This window comes from Molossus molossus, unplaced genomic scaffold, assembly GCF_014108415.1.
Source record: "Molossus molossus isolate mMolMol1 unplaced genomic scaffold, mMolMol1.p scaffold_m16_p_5, whole genome shotgun sequence".
NCBI lineage: Eukaryota > Metazoa > Chordata > Mammalia > Chiroptera > Molossidae > Molossus > Molossus molossus.
Window position 1 is genome coordinate 96,918,541 of NW_023425388.1, and position 17,965 is coordinate 96,936,505.

At 38.4% G+C, this 17,965-nt stretch overlaps 1 non-coding gene across 1 annotated transcript; it reads right to left on the minus strand.

Annotated features, from left to right (window-relative positions):
• Positions 1-16,684: 16,684 nt before the first annotated feature.
• LOC118617914 lies at positions 16,685-16,791 on the minus strand. Its single transcript, XR_004956875.1, has one exon. It is a non-coding gene; the product is annotated as a U6 spliceosomal RNA (small nuclear RNA).
• Between the last annotated feature and the right edge of the window lie 1,174 nt (positions 16,792-17,965).

Sequence of the window (17,965 nt, forward strand, 5' to 3'; positions counted from 1 at the left end):
TTAAGAACAGGAACAAGGCAAAAATGCCCACTTTCACCACTCTTATGTAACATAGTACTGGAAGTATTAGCTACAGCAATCAGATAAGAAGAAAAAATAAAATGGATCCAAATTGGAAAGGAGGAAGTGAAACTGTCATTATTTGCAGATGACATGATACTATACATAGAGAACCCCAAAGACTCCATAAAAAATGTACTAGACTTTATAAATGAAGTTGGAAAAGTAGCAGGATACAAAATTAACGTCAAGGAATCAATGGCATTCTTATACACCAATGATGAACTCACAGACAGAGAAACAAAGAAAACAATCCCATTTACCATTGCGGCAAAAAAATTAAGATACATAGGAATAAACTTATCCAAAGAAATAAAGGACCTATTCACATAAAACTACAGGTCATTGAAAAAAGAAATACAGGAAGATATGAAAAAGGAAGTACATACCTGGTTCATGGATTGGAAGAATTAACATCATTAAAATGTCCATATTACCCAAAGCAATCTATAAATTCATTGCAATCACCATCAAAATACCAATGGCTTACTTCACTGAATTACAGCAAGTACTTCAAAAGTTTATATTGAACGAAAAAGACCTCAAATTGCCACAGCAATCTTGAAAAAGAAGAACAAAGTTGGAGGGGTCACATTACCAGATTTTAGGATATACTACAAAGCCACTATAATCAAACAGCCTGGTACTGGCACAAGAACAGGCATATAGACCAGTGGAACAAAACAGAGAACCCAGAATGGACCCAAGGCAATATGCTCAATTAATATTCGACAAAGGTGGCAAGAGCATACAGTGGAATAAGGACAGCCTCTTTAATAAATAGTGTTGGGAAAATTGGACAGCCAAATGCAGAAAAATGAAAGTAGACCACCAACTTACACCCTACACAAGAATAAACTCAAAATGCATAAAAGACGTAATTGTGACTCATGAATCCTTAAAAATCCTAGAAGAAAATGTAGGCAACCAAATTTCAGACTTCATATGCAGCAGAATTTTCACTGATACATCCCCTAAGGCAACAGAAACAAATGAGAAAATGAACACTTTTGACTATATCAAACTCAAAAGCTTCTGCACAGCAAAAGATACAATCATCAAAATGGAAAGGGTACCCACTGTATGGGAGAGCATAATTGCCAATGATACATTAGATAAGGGGTTAATTTCCAATATATATAAAGTGCTCATACAACTCAACAAAAAGAAGACAAATAACCCAATTAAATAATGGCAGATAAACTAAATAGACACCTCTGCAAACAGGACATACAAATGGCCAAGAGACATGTGAAAAAAATGCTCAACATCATTAATCATCAGAATGATGCAAATTAAAACAACAATGAGGTATCACCTCACACCTGTCAGGATGGTCGCCATCAACAAATCAAACAACAAATGTTTGCAAGGGTGTGGAGAAAAGGGGACTCTAGTACACTGCTGGTGGGAATGCAGACTGGTGCAGACACTATGGAAAACAATATGGTGTTACCTCAAAAAATTAAAAATTGAACTTCCATTTGACCCCGTGATCCCACTTCTAGGAATATACCCTAAGAAGCCTGAAACACCAATCAGAAAAAATATTTGTACCCCCATGTTTGTAGCAGCACTATTTACAATAGCTAATATCTGGAAACAGCCCAAGTGTCCATCAGTAGATGAATGAATGAAAAAGCAATGTACATTTACACAATGGAGTACTACTACGCAGCTGTAAGAAAGAAAAATCTGTTATCCTTTGAGACTACATGGATGGACCTGTAAAGTGTCATCCTAAGCAAAACAAGCCAGAGAAAGACAAGTATCATATGATGTCACTTATTTGTGGAATATAATGAACATAACAGTCTGAGGAATGTGGTAGTCCCAGAGATGTGGAAGTGCAGTTCAGACTGACTATCCCCAGAATAGGGGGTGGTGGGGGAGAGATAAACCACAGAAATTATATGCATGTAGGCATCAACAATGGACATGGACAACAAAGGTAGGGACAGGGCAGGGAGGGAGGGGAAGGGGGAATCAGAGGGGGGAAAAGGAAAAACATCTGTAACAATAATTAATTAATAAAAAAATTGCTAAAATTAGATTAAAATAACAAAACTGTGAAGTCATTATACCTTTTATCTTTCTCACCACATCTCTCCCAGAATGTCTTATTTCATCAGCTTTTACTACCATTTTATTATTTTGTTTTCTGAGACAACCATGCCATTTGTAATGTCAGTCCTGTTAAGGAAAATAAGAGGTCTCATTGGCACTACTGTAACTCTGTCCCTGTGTCCCTCTGGCCTACATAGTTGCAAAAGAGTTTTTTGGTCTCTTATGTCTCCATGTCTTACATTGCTAACAAATTAGTGTTCCTTCTCCTGATAGAAGATATATTTATCACTCCATTATAGTGTATTTTCTAAAGCAAATAATATATAACTAATTTTTCTCTAACATTTTATGTTGCTTTTTAGTTTTGTTTTTTTTAAAATCCTCACCAGAGGACTTTTTTTTTTTTTATTTATCTTTAGATAGAGAGGTGGGGTGCCGGGAGAGAGAAACATTGATGTGAGAGACACACATCAATTAGTTGCCTCCCGCATGGTGGGGGATGGAGCTTCAACCAAGGAACCTACGTGCCTTTGACTGGAATTGAACCTATGTCTCCTTGGTCGACGCTCTAACCACTGAGCCAAACAGGCCAGGATGTTTTTTAGTTTTGTGCTATATTTATCTCCACCTTATTTTTTCTCTTTTTAATTGTGTTGTTATTGATGTCGATAATAGATGACAGATATGGGAAGGTGATGAGTTTGGAGTGTTTTCAGTGTAACGTTTTACTAATGTGCATATGAAATGATTATTAAATAATTAAAATAGACTGTGAACAATTTTTTTTATATATACTATGGCCCTTATGAAGGAAAGGTAAGCTTAGTTTTTGACACCATCAAGTAAGTTTTCTTTTTTTTTTATCCTCACCTGAGGACATTTTTTGATATTTTGTTCAGATAGAGTGGGAGGGCGGAGAGAGAGAGAAACATCGACGTGAAAGGGACACATGAAGTGGTTGTCACCCACACGACTCAACCAGGGCCCGGAACAAACTGCAACTGAGGTATGTGCCCTTAGCGGGAAATGAACCTGGGTCTCTCTGGACCGCAGGCCAATGCTCTAACCGCTGAGCCAAACTGGCCAGGGCAAGGTAAGTTTTGAAATTTGGCATGCCTTTCCTAACTTTAAGAACTCATAATTTTAATGAATTTACTTCCTCTTACATTTTATCCTATTCCACCTCATTCTTCTTGTTTTTTTCTTTATTGATTTTAGAGAGAGGAAGGGAGAGGGAGAGAGAGATAGAAACATTGATGAGAGAGAACATTGATTGGACACCTTCTGCATGCCTCTTCACTGGGAATATGTCCAACAACCTGGGCATGTGCCCTGACCTAGAATCGAACCTGTGACCTTTTGGTGCATGGGTCCAATGCTCAACCACTGAGCCACATTGGCTGGGCTATTCTACCTTGTTCTACCTTTAATTTGTATTTTTCTTTTTCTTAGAAACATTGACTGTGATATTTGTTTATTAGTTTATCATTTTTCATAAACTCTTCCATTTCTATGACATCATTGATGTCTTTATCTTATGAGTTATATACTTTTATAGCAAACCAGTGGATTTGAAAGGAGTCAAAAGCATTTTGTAATCTCCAGCATTTATAAATGCCATGATTCTCATGTTGAAATGCTAAATACCACAATTCCAAAATGAAAATGTCAAAACTTTGTTGTTTTATCATGTGCTTTATTTCACTTTCCTTAAGTTTTTTGTTTTTATTCTATTAAAATGTAGTATGTGACTTTAATAGGACATCTCATATACTGAGTTTGTTTTTGTTAACGTTTAGTTATGCTAACTTGTCTCTTCATTAGCTAGTAGTGTCTTATAAAGCAGGACACAATTTCATTTTTGGATAAAGAGTTTAGGAAAAGAAACTAAAACAAAAAACAATAGAAGCATATATTAAAATCCTGCATATTAAAATTTCTGATTTGATTATTTCAGCTACTTTATGATGGCATAAAACATAGTCTAGAGCAGCGAGCAGGACTGGAGGGAGGGTGAGTGTGTGAGAGAGTGAGTGGCACATATACCCCAGCAACAGAGGCTGGGGAGCAGATATTCTGATATACAACAGAAGCACAGACCAGCAGCTGAGACCCATCCCCAAAAACTACAGCAAAAGTTGAGCAGGAGTTAAGCCCCATGGGGCAGCAGCACTTCCCAGCTGCCAGCAGCAGGACCTGGGGGTCCACAGAGGCCTGTGCAGTCCAGTAGCTCACAAATGCAAGCCCGAAGAGACTGGTGCAATCCAGCTGCCTGCCCTTGGGAACTTCAGGGTGTGGGGGCCTGTACAACCCAGCAGGGACAGTGTGATCTAAATACCTGCTGGACCTGAGTATGCTGAAGCACCAGAGAGACCCCTGTGACCCACAAGGGACTGTGCCATCCAATTACACATGCGACCCAGCAGGGACTGTGCCATCCAATAACCCGCAGATCCTGCCTGGTGCTGAAGCACCAAAGCGGCCCTTGCCACCCAGCAGGGAATGTGTGATCTAGTTACCCACAGGGCCTGTGGGGTGCTGAAGCAACAGAGGGGCCTGTGCAACCCAGCAGCTCATAACATAGGCATAGAGCCAGGTCCCCAGAGGGACTGTGCTATCCAGTTACCCGTGGGACCTGCAAGGTACGGGGGCACCAGAAAGGCCTGTGCGACCCAGCTGCACACAAGATAGGCTTAGAGGATGTGAAAAAGGAGACAGACTGAATAGAAGCCATGCAGACGATCTCCCAGGACCAAATGGGAATTGCAACTAAAATAAAGACAAATCCTCAAAAAAACACAACAGAAAAGCAGCAGGACAGGACCATATAACAAGGGACACTGGTTGGATCTGTGGAGGCTCCAGAGGGTAGTGGGCTGGGAGCCCATGGACAGCAGCAGTCTTAGCTGAGAGTAGCGCCCTTGGGGTATAAAGACCAAGCCCACTCCACAGCCCAGAGAGCCAGGGCAAAGTGCTAAAATAGCCACAGCAACTCCCCTGGGGGCTACAGCAGAGGGATGGCAGACTGGACTGGAACTCTGTGAGGACACCCAGGATTTGAGGGCACTCAGAGTTTTTGCTGAGTTGTGGCCACAAAGGACGGTGGCCAGTGTGCTCCTTCCCAGAGCTGTGGTGAAAAGCAGCAGCCCCACACCCTCAGAGATTCAGCCTTTCCCAGGTTAGGCAAATAAATAAAAATTGAGGCTCATTAACAACCAGCATCTATCCCACCCTCTAGAAATCCTCTTAGGCAGAACACCAGGGCTGAATTCCAAGGCACTGAGTAACAGAGACTACAAGCCACCAGGAGAAAGCTAGAAGATAAATGAACCTTTCCTGGGCTTGCAAATCTACCCAGGAAAGTAAGACTTGACAGTGGTATTTAACATGAGCCCACCTGGGCCCATCCAAACCCAGTAGAGGGAGCCACGAAAAGCAGAATATTAACACCCACAGAAAAAATTTGGCTGGCTCCAAAACCTACTGAAATAGCCAAAATGGTAAAAGAAAGAAAAAAAACCCAAATGAAAGAACAAGAGAACTCTATCAAAGACGAGATAAATAAAATGCAGCTAAGCAAATTATCAGAAGTAGATTTCAGAGCCATGATCTTGAGGAAGCTCAACAGCATAAGTAAGGACATCAGCACCATGAGTAGAGATATAGAAACATTGAAAACCAACCAAGTGGAAGTGAAGAATGACACAGCAGAAATTAAGAACACATTGGAAGGACTAAACAGCAGAATAGAGGGAACTGAGGAGCAGATCAGTGAATTAGAAGGCAGGGTAGAAAAAATCAACCAATCAGAAAACCAAAAGGACAATACAAAATGAAAAAACAGGACGATAGCTTAAAAGAAATGTGGTACAACTGGAAACGTAATAACATTCTCATCATAGGAGTACCTGAAGAGGAAGAAAATGGCCAAGGGTTAGAGAATATATTTGAAGAAATAGTGACAGAAAATTTTCCTAACTTGATGAAGGAAGTAAGCATTCAAATTCAACAAGCACAGAGAGCCCCAAGTAAGAAGAACCCAAACAGGCCCACACCAAGACACATGGTGATTAAAATGTCAAAAATTAAAGACAAAGAGTGAATCCTAAAGGAAGCAAGATATGCAACAGGTTATCTAAAAAGGAACCCCCAAAAGGCACTCAGCTGACTTCTCAACAGAAACACTACAGACAAAAAGAGAGTGGCATTAAATAATCAAGGTCATGAAAAAGAAGGATCTGAATCCAAGACTACTCTATCCAACAAGGCTATCATTCAAAATAGAAGGTCAAATAAAGAGCTTTCCAGACAAAAAAAAAAAAAAAAGACTAAGGGGATATATTAACACAAACCAGTATGGCAAGATATGCTAAAAGGACTGCTGTAATTAGTAGAAAAAATTGGAAGAAAAATATAACCACTCTAAACAAAAACAGCAATAAATAAGTACATATCAACTATCACCTTAAATGTGAATGGATTGAATACTCCAATGAAAAGACACACAGTAGCTGACTGGATAACAAAGCATGACTCACATATATGTTGTTTAGACCAACCTCACAACAAAAGACTCACAGAGGTTGAAAGTAAAGGGATAGAAGAAAATATTTCAAACTAACGAAAAGCAAAAAAGAGCTGGGGTAGCAATACTCATATCTGATAAATCAGATTTCAAAATAAAGGCATTAACTAGAGACAAAGAGGCCACTACATAATATTGAAAGGATCTATCCAACAGCAGGATATAACTTTGGTAAACATATATGCAGCCAATATAAGAGCACCAAAATATATTAAAAATCTTTTGGAGGACTTGAAAGGAGAAATTGACAGCAATGCAATTATAGCAGGGGAATTCAATACCCCACTGACATCACTGGATAGAACATGTAGACAAAACATTAACAAGGAAACACACACTCTAAATGAAGCGCTAGATCAAATGGATTTAATAGGTATTTACAGAGAATTACACCCCAAACCTGCAGAATTCACATTCTTTCAAGTTCACATGGGGCATTCTCAATGATAGACCACATGTTAGGACACAAACTAAGTCTCTACAAATTCAAGAAGATTGAAATCATATCAAGGATCTTCTCAGATCACAATGGCATGAAACTAGAATTCAATTGCAACAAGAACGTGCAAAGTCATTTGAAAACATGGAGGCTAAATAGCATGTTATTGAACAATAAATGGGTGACCATAGAGATCAAGGAAGAAATTAAAAAAACTTCCTGGAAACCAATAAAAATGAACCCACAACTACATAAAATATATGGGATGCAGCAAAAGCAGTCTGAGAAGGAAGTTCATAGCACTACAGGCCTACCTCAAGAAACAAGAAAAATCTCTAATAGACTATCTAACATCACAACTTAAAGAACTAGAAAGCAAACAAAAAGAAAACCCCAGTGCAAGTAGAAGGAAGGAAATAGTGAAGATCAGAGCAGAAATAAATGACATAGAGACCAAAAAACAATTCAAAGGATCAATGAAACAAAGAGCTGGTTCTTTGAAAAGATAAACAAGATTGATGGACACTTAGCTAGACTCACCAAGAAACAAAGAGAGAGAACCCAAATATACAACATCAGAGATGAAAGAGGAGAAATAATAACTGACACCACAGAAATACAAAAGATTGTTAACAAATACTGCAAACAATTATATGCCAACAAATTGGACAATCTAGGAAAAATGGACAAATTTCTCGAAACACAGAGTCTCCCAAAACTGGACAGGGAAAAAATAGAAAACTTGAACAGACCAATAACAACAGAAGAAATTGTAGATGTAATCAAGATTATCCCAGCAAACAAAATCCCAGGCCTGGACAGCTTCATTGGGGAATTTTACCAAACATTTAAAGAAGAACTAATACCCATTCTCCTTAAACTATTTCAAAAAATTCAAGAAGAAGAAAGACTTCCAAGCTCATTTTATGAGGCCAGCATAATTCCAATTCCAAAACCAGAAAACAATACTACAAAGAAAGAAAACTACAGACCAATATCCCTGATGAACACATATGCCAAAATCCTGAAAAAAAAAACAAACAAAAAAACTAGCAAATCGAATTCAGCAATACATCAAAAAATTATTCACAATATCCAAGTGGTATTCAACCCCGGATGCAAGGCTGGTACAGTAATCACAAATCAAGAAATGTAATATACCACTTAAACAAAATGCAAGATAAAAATTATATGATCATATCAACAGACGCTGAAAAAGCCTTCAACAAAATCAGCACACATTTCTAATAAAAATGCTCAGTAGTCTGGGAATATAGGGATCATATTTCAACATAATAAAGGCCATGTATAAAAAACCTACATCCAACGTCATACTCAATGGGAAAAAATTAAAAGCATTTCCCTTAAGAAAGAAACAAGGCAAGGATGCCAACTTTTGCCACACTTATTTAACATAGTACTGGACGTCTTAGCCACCACAATCATAATGAAGAAAAAATAAAAAAGATCCAAATTGGAAAGGAGGAAGTGAAACTGCCATTATTCACAGATGACAAGATACTATATGTAGATAACCCCAAAGACTCCATCAAAATTTACTGGACTTAATAAATGAATTTGGCAAAGTAGCAGGATACAAAATTAACGTCAAGAAATCAATGGCATTCTTATACACCAATGATGAACTCACAGACAGAAAAACTAAGAAAACAATCCCATTTACTATTGCATCAAAAAAATTAAGATGCCTAGGAATAAACTTTACCCAAGAAATAGAGGACCTATTCACAGAAAATTACAGGTCATTGAAAAAAGAAATACAGGAAGATATAAAGAAGGGGGAGCACATAACTTGTTCATGGATTGGAAGAATCAACATCATTAAAATGTCATACTACCCGAAGCAATCTATAAATTCAATGCAATCCCCATGAAAATACCAACAACATCCTTCACAGATCTAGAACAAATACTTCAAAAGTTAATATGGAACCAATAGTACCTAGAATAGCCACAGCAATCTTGAAAAAAAAAAAAAAAAAAAAAAGAACAAAGTTGGAGGGATCACATTAACAGATTTCAGTTTATACTACAAAGCCACTGTAATCAATCAGCCTGGTACTGACACAAGAACAGCCATATAAACCAATGGAATGAAACAGAAAACCCAGAAATGGACCTAAGGCAATATGCTCAATTAATATTTGACAAAGGTGGCAAGAGCATACAGTGGATTAAAGACAGCCTCTTTAATAAATACTATTGGCAAAATTGGATAGCTACATGCAAAAAAATGAAACTCAACCATCAACTTACACCATCCACAAGAATAAACTAAAAATGGATAAAAGATTTAAATATGACTCAGGAATCTATAAAAATTCTAGAAGAAACTGTAGGCAACAAAATTTCTGACATCATTCACAGCAGAATTTTTACTGATATATCACCTAAGGCAACAGAAACAAAGGAGAAAATGAACACTTTGGACTACATCAAACTCAAAAGCTCCTGCTCAGCAAAAGATACAATCATCAAAATGGAAAGGCAACCCACTGTATGGGAGAGCATAATTGCCAATGATACATCAGATAAGGGGTTAATTTTCAAGATATATTGAGTGCTTACACAACTCAACCAAAAGAAGACAAAGAACCCAATTAAAAAATTGGCTGAGGAACTAAATAGACACCTTTCCAAACAGAACATACAAATGGCTAAGAGACATATGAAGAAATGCTCAACATCACTAATCATCAGAGAGATGCAAATTAAAACAACAATGAGATAGATATCATCTCACACCTCTCAGAATGGATGCCATCAATAAATCATCAAACAACAAGTGTTGGTGAGGGTGTGGAGAAAAGGGGACTCTAGTACACTGCTGGTGGGAATGCAGTCTGGTGCAGCCACTATGGAAAACAATATGGCGTTACCTCAAAAAATTAAAAATTGAACTTCCATTTGACCCAGTGATCCCACTGCTAGCAATATACCCAAAGAAGCCTGAAACACCAATCAGGAAGAATATATGTACCCCCATGTTTGTAGCATCACTATTTTCAATAGCTAATATCTGAAAACAGCCCAAGGGTCCATCAGTTGACAAATGTATAAAAAAGCAGTGGTACATATACACAATGGAGTACTATGCAGCTGTAAGAAAGAAAGATCTCTTATCCTTTGAGACGACATGGAGAGACCTGGAAAGCGAAAGAAGCCAAACAGAGAAAAACAAGTTTCATATGATCTCACTTATTTGTGGAATATAATGAACATAACAGTCTGAGAAATGTTGTAGTCCCAGAGACGTGGAAGTGGGGTACAGACTGACTATCCCCAGAAGAGGGGGTTGGGGGGAGAGATAAACCACATAACTTATATGCATGTATGCATAAACAACAGACATGGACAACAAAGCCTGGGAGAGAGCAGGGAGAGAGGCCGAGGGGGGAATCGGTGAGGGGAAACGAAGAAACATCTGTAACAAAAATACGTAGCTTAAATAAATGAAAATAAATAATAAATAAATAAATAAATAAATAAATAAATAAATAAATAAAATAATATTAAAAAATAGCTATTCCCAGGAAACTTGGGCAGTGTGCAATTTACTCTTCCAGATCAATTATGGAATTGACTTAACTGCTGACCATCTCAAGATGCTGGCCCACAGCAGCCAGTGACCTACCCAAGATGGCAGCACCCTGGGATGGCCACAGAGGCCATGTCCCCAGAGGCGGTGACTATGCAAGCTCAACGCCCTTGCCCTAACCATCCCAACTGTGTGGATTCTCTCCCCCATGTCCCAAGCCCAGTGGGTTAAGACATCTTACCTTGGCTCAGGATGTATAACTTTGAGGGGATTAAGAAAGCAGCTAAGAAGAAAGGCCATGCCACTTGGGCATCTGATGCTGGCTCTGGAATGAGCCAATGAAGACCAAGCCTCTTGTCTGGGTGTGGTACAAATCAGGGGACGATTTCTTAGCAATCACAATGGATGAAAGAACCAGGTATCCTACATGTCTTGGCATTGATGGAGCAATAGAGAGCTCTAACAAAGTGAAACTGAACAGGAATAAACCAACTCTTCTCTTGAATCTTAGAAAGTCCAGTGCAGGTTCTCTAGGCAGTCAGTGGAGGGGCTTGCCTTAGCAGCAGATTGTATAAAACAAGATTTAGGAGATTTAGTTCACAGTATGCTGAGGCATCTAATAGTGACTGTGCTGTAAACTGTGAATTGGTGTAAATATAATATAAAAGGCTGAGGAGGATGTGATAGTCCTGTGGATTCTGTGGTAGTCAGGATGCTTTGAAGAATGGAAACAGAAGTTGAAACCATAGCAGTGAGCCATCCTTAAAAGACTGGCAATGTCTTTCCTGAAGAAATACAAAAATTAATGATCTTGAAATATTTGATGATTGTCATATGAAAAATATCTTAATTGACTTGCTCTGGGTAGAAGGCCAAGATAAAATTTTGTTAACCTGAAGATAGAACTTTTAAATTCTGAGTTCACTGGTGATGAAACAATCTGATTGCAGAGGTCATAACCTTCTCATTGTTAAGTGTTCAAAACAGGATGTTGCAAAGAAAAATTAAGCACTGTAAGAGGTATTGAACTTCAGGGCTTCATTGATTGGTTGATTCAAATATAACTCACTGGGGTCTGCATTTAAATACAATTTCTGCTGCTGCTCCAAAATTAGGTGGCAGGACTTAGTTCACTAAACATTTACTAAAACTTAACCTGTATTTCACCTTATACAGGAATTTGGAAGTGTGGACACAGGTCCTAATCTGTAGGAGCTAAATTTAAGAAATCTAAAAACTGATCCATCACTGTATGGAAGGATAAGTACTGTGATAGAGGGTAGAAAGGAGAGAAAGCTAGAAAGGTTCACCTAGGAAGGAGTGTTTGACCTAGGTTTATATGGTGAATGAGACCAAATGACAAAAAACGTGCTTGTGTTAGGAACTAGAGATTTGACTTAGGGAGATGTGCTGGACTAATGTTTCAGCTTTTCTACTTACAGATCTCACCTTTGACCCTGGAGTGCAGGATGAGGACACAACTCCACCCCCATCCCAACCAAATGCTCAAGTTCTTTATTTAGGATTTAGGCCTTCTGAGTCAAAGAAGTAGACTCCAGAATATTAGAAAGTAGTACTGGCTCTCTCTTACTTTTTCCTTTATTTATGATGTTGTTACTAATATTAGGATTGTTTGCATGGGGCAGAAAATGCAAATGCAAAATGCTGTAGATTATAAACAATATAGAAACGTATTTCTTTAATATAATTGTAAGCAATTCAGGGCCGAAATGGTTCCATGATCATCAGGCACCCAGGATCCTTCTGGCCCTTGCTCTATAGTCCGGGTTTGTGGTCCAAAACTGATGTTCCACCTTCAGTCAACTCATTGGTATTTCAGCCAAGAGGAAAGTAGAAAAGGAAACTACGTCCCACACCGTACATGCTCCCTCTCTAAGGATACTTCCAGGAAGTGAAACATACCTATTATACTTTTAATTTTCTAACATATACTTTAAATTTTTAAAATTACAGTTGATGTATAATATCAAATTAGTTTCAGGTGTGCAACCCAGTGATTAAACATTTATATAACTTATGATGTGATTACCCAATAAATCTAGTACCCATATGGCACCATATATGTTTATTATAATAAAATTGACTATATGTTCTATGCTGCATTCTATATCACCATGACTATTCTGTAACTACCAATTTTTAGTTTCAGATGACTTTAATTTTTTTACTCAGCCACCCTCCATTCCCTCTGGCAACCATCAAAATGTTCTCTATATCTATGAATCTATTTCTTTATTGTTCATTTATTTATATTTGTTCTTTAGATGACACATATAAGTGAAATCATATGGTATTTGTCTTTTTCTGTCTGACTTATTTAAATCAGCACAATATCCTCTAGTTCTGTCCCTGTTGCTGCAAATGGTAAGATTTCATTCTTTTTATGGCCAAGTAACATTCCATTGTATTTATGGCCCACTTCTTCTTTATCCATTTGTCTGTTGATGGGCACTTAGGTTGCTTCTACATCTTGGCTATTGTAAATAATGGTGCAATGTATATATGGATACAGATGTCTTTCACAATTTAGTGCTTTGAATTTCTTCAGATAAATACCCAGAAGAGGAATTGCTGCATCCTTCTTTGTTTCTGATGATAGTCTTTGTTTTAAAATCTGTTTTGTCTGGTATAAGTGTTGCTACCTCAGCTTTTTTTGTTTGTTTTATTTTTATGAAGTATATTTTTCATCCCTTTACATTTAGTCTGTGTTTCTTTTGATCAGAAGTGAGTTTATTGTAGATGGCATTTATCTGGGTCTAGTTTTCTTATTTATTCAGCCACCTTGTTTCTTTTTTATTATTATTAATTAACGAATTTATTTTTGTTACAGATGTTTCTCCTTTTTCCCCAATCTGATTCCCCCCTCCCCATCCCTCCCTGCCATGTCCCCAGCTTTGTTGTTCATGTTCATTATTCATGCATACATGCATATAAGTTCTGTGGCTTATCTCTCCCCCACCACCCTTTCTTCTGGGGATTGTCAGTCTGTACCCCACGTCCTTGTCTCTGGGACTACCTCCCTCCTCAGACTGTTATGTTCGTTATATTCCTCAAATAAGCGAGATCATATGATACTTGTCTTTCTCTGTTTAGCTTGTTTCACTTAGGATAATACTTTTCAGGTCCCTCCATGTCCTCTCAAAGGATAAGAGATCTTTCTTTCTTACAGCTGCATAGTACTCCATTGTGTATATGTACCATGACTTTTTTATCCATTTGTCAACTGATGGACATTGGGCTGTTTCCAGATCTCAGCTATTGTAAATAGTGCTGCTACAAATATGGGGGTACATATATTCTTTCAGATTGGTGTTTCAGGCTTCTTAGGGTATATTGCTAGCAGTGGGATCACTGGGTTAAATGGAAGTTCAATTTTTTGAGGTAACACCATATTATTTTCCATAGTGGCTGCACAAGTCTGCATTCCCACCAGTAGTATACTAGAGTTCCCTCTTCTCCACACCCCCACCAACACTTGTTGTTTGATGATTTGTTGATGGCGGCCATTCTGACAGGTGAGAGGTGATATCTCATTGTTGTTTTAATTTACATCTCTCTGATGATTAGTGATGTTGAGCATTTTTTCATATGTCTCTTAGCCATTTGTATGTTCTGTTCAGAGAGGCGACTATTTAGTTCCTCTACTAATTTTTTTAATTGGGTTATTTGTCTTCCTTTTGTGGAGCTGTATAGTATTCTGTATATATTGGAAATTAACCCCTTATCTGATATATCATTGGCAGTTATACTCTCCCATACAGTGGGTTGCATTTCCTTTTTGATGATTGTATCTTTTGCTGTGCAGAAGCTTTTGAGTTTGATGTAGTCCCATGTGTTCATTTTCTCCTTTGTTTCTGTTGCCTTAGGTGATGTATCAGTGAAAATTCTGTTGCGTATGATGTCTGAAATTTTGTTGCCTACATTTTCTTCTAGGATTTCTATGGATTCATGAGTCACATTTTAGTCTTTTATTTGTTTTGAGTTGATTCTTATGTAGGGTGTAAGTTTATAGTCTAGTTTCATTTTTTTGCATGTAGCTGTCCAATTTTTCCAATAGTATTTATTAAAGAGGCTGTCTTTAATCCACTATATGCTCTTGCCACCTTTGTCAAATATTAATTGAGCATATTGCCTTGGGTCCATTTCTAGGTTCTCTGTTGTGTTGCATTGTTCTATATGGCTGTTCTTGTGTCAGTACCAGGCTGGTTGATTACAGTGGCTTTGTAGTATAACCTGAAATCTGGTAATGTGATCCCTCCAATTTTGTTCTTCTTTTTCAAGATTGCTGTGGCTATTCGAGGTTTCTTTTGGTTCCATATTAACTTTTGAAGTATTTGTTCTAGTTCTGTGAAGTATGTCATTGGTATTTTGATGAGAATTGCATTGAATCTATAGATTTCTTCAGGTAGTATAGACATTTTAATGATGTTAATTATTCCAATCCATGAACAAGTTATGTGCTTCCACTTTTTTATATCTACCTGTATTTCTTTTTTCAATGACCTGTAGTTTTCTGTGAATAAGTCCTTTATTTCTTTGGTTAAGTTTATTTCTAGGTATCTTAATTTTTTTTGCCACGATGGTAAATGAGATTCTTTTCTTAGTTTCTCTGTCTATGAGTTCATCTTTGGTGTATAATAATGCCATCTATTTCTTGACGTTAATTTTGTATCCTGCTTCTTTGCCAAATTCATTCATTAAGTCTAGTAAATTTTGATGGAGTCTTTGGGGTTTTCTACATATAGTATCATGTCATCTATGAATAATGGCAGTTTCACTTCCTTCTTTCCAATTTGGATCCCTTTTATTTTTTCTTCCTGTCTGATTGCTGTGTCTAACACTTTCAGTACTATGTTAAATAAGAATGGCAAAAGTGGGCATCCTTGCCTTGTTTCTTTCTTAATGAAATGCTTTTAATTTTTTCCCATTGAGTATGATGTTGGCTGTAGGTCTTTCATATACGGCCTTTGTTATGTTGAGATATGATCCCTCTATTGCCAGATTGCTGAGCATTTTTTTTTTTTTTTTGGTATTTAATTAATTCATTTATTTTTGTTACAGATGTTTCTTCTTTTTCCCCAATTGATTCCTCCCTCCCCCTCCCTCCCTGCCCTCTCCCCAGCTTTGTTGTCCATGTCCATTGTTCATGCATACATGCATGTAAATTCTGTGGTTTATCTCTCCCCCACCACCCCCTCTTCTGGATAGCCAGTCTGTACCGCACTTCCACATCTCTGGGACTACCCCATTCCTCAGACTGTTATGTTCATTATATTCCACAAATAAGTGAGATCATATGATACTTGCCTTTCTCTGTTTTGCTTGTTTTGCTTAGGGTGACACTTTCCAGGTTCCTCCACATCGTCTCAAAGGATAAGAGATCTTTCTTACAGCTGCAGAGTACTCCATGAGCCTTTTTATCAGAAATGGGTGCTGGATTTTATCAAATGCTTTTCAGCATCTATTGATATGATCATATAATTTTATCTTTCACTTTGTTTATGTGGTGTATCACATTTATTGATTTGGAATATTGTACCAGCCTTGCATCCCTAGGATGAATCCCACTTGGTCATGGTGAATAATTTTTTTGATGTATTGCTGGGTTCGATTTGCTAGTATTTTTTTTTTAGGATTTTGACATCTATGTTCATCAGGGATATTGGTCTGTAGTTTTCTTTCTTTGTAGTGTCGTTTTCTGGTTTTGGAATTAGAATTATGCTCATAAAACAAGTTTGGAAGTCTTCCTTCTTCTTGAATTTTTTCAAATAGTTTGAGGAGAATGGGTATTAATTGTTCTTTGAATGTTCACTAAAATTCCCCCATAAAGCTGTCCAGGCCTGGGCTTTTGTTTGCTGGGAGAGTCTTGATTACATCTTCAATTTCTTTTGTTGTTATTGGTCTGTTCAAGTTTTCTATCTTTTCCTGGTTCAGTTTTGGGAGACTATGTGTTAAAAATATGGAATGCTTCACGGATTTGCATGTCATCCTTGCGCAGGGCCCATGTTAATCTTCTCTGGATCATTCCAATTTTAGTATATGTGCTGCCTAAGTGAGTACATGTCTTTGCATTTATTTTAAAAGCTAGTGCATTTTGTTATCCGGGTGGATGAAACTTGCATTTTAATAGTCTTTGATAAGGGAAGAAATTAATATAAATTTAGTGGTGGGCTTTTGATAGTAGTTGTTAAGAGTATTTACTTACAGAGAACCGAAAAATGGCGGCAGAGTGAACGGAGCTACACAGACCGTCTCCCAGAACCAAACTGGAATTACAACTATAACACAGACAAATCGACGGGAAAAACCAACAGAAAAGCAGCTTGCGAGGACCATACAACGAGGGACACCGACTCGATCCCGGTAGGCTTGCGAAGGCGTGAGACGGGGCTGGGAGCCCACGGTTGGCAGCTCGGCAGAGGCCTTAACTGGGAGCAGTGCCCTTGGGTCAAACTCCCAGGCGGCCCCACAGCACAGCCGGGACAGAGGCTGAAACAGCCACAGCCACTCACCTTGGGCTCCGGCGGAGGGAGGACGGACTGGACTGGAACTGAGTCGGGACACTCGGGGTTTGGAGGGCGCTCAGAGCTTTGGCTGAGTGCAGCCACTCAGGACGGTGGCCGTATTGCTCCTTCCCAGGGCTCTGAGGAGAGGCAGCAGCCCCTCCCTCGGAGATCCAACCCCACCCTGTGGGCCATTGAAGTGCTAATAGAGGCTCACTAACAACCAGCATCTGCCCCACCCTCGGGAAAGCCCCTTAGCTGAGCACCAGAGGGAGTTTTTCAATCAACTGACAACCCAAAACTCATCAATTAACTGAGACTGCTAGCCTCCAGGCAAAAAGCTAGAGGATAACAGTACGTTTCCTGGGCTGGCAACTTTAACCAGGAAAGTAAGACTTGACAGTGGTGTTCAACGTGGGTCCTCCCTCGCTCATCTAAACACAGGAGAGGGAGCCACAAACAGCAGAACACCAACACCCACAGGGAAAACTTGACAGGCTCCAAAGCCCACAGAGATAGCCAAAATGGTGAAACACAGAAACAGAAGCCAAATGAAAGAGCAAGACACCTCCACCGAAGATGAGATTAATGCAGAGCAATTAGGCATGTTAACAGAGCTAGAATTCAGAGCCATGATATTGAGGAAGCTGAACAGCATGAGTAAGGACATAGAGACACTGAAAATAAGCCAATTGGAATTTAAAAACCAACAAGAAGAGATAAAAAATGAC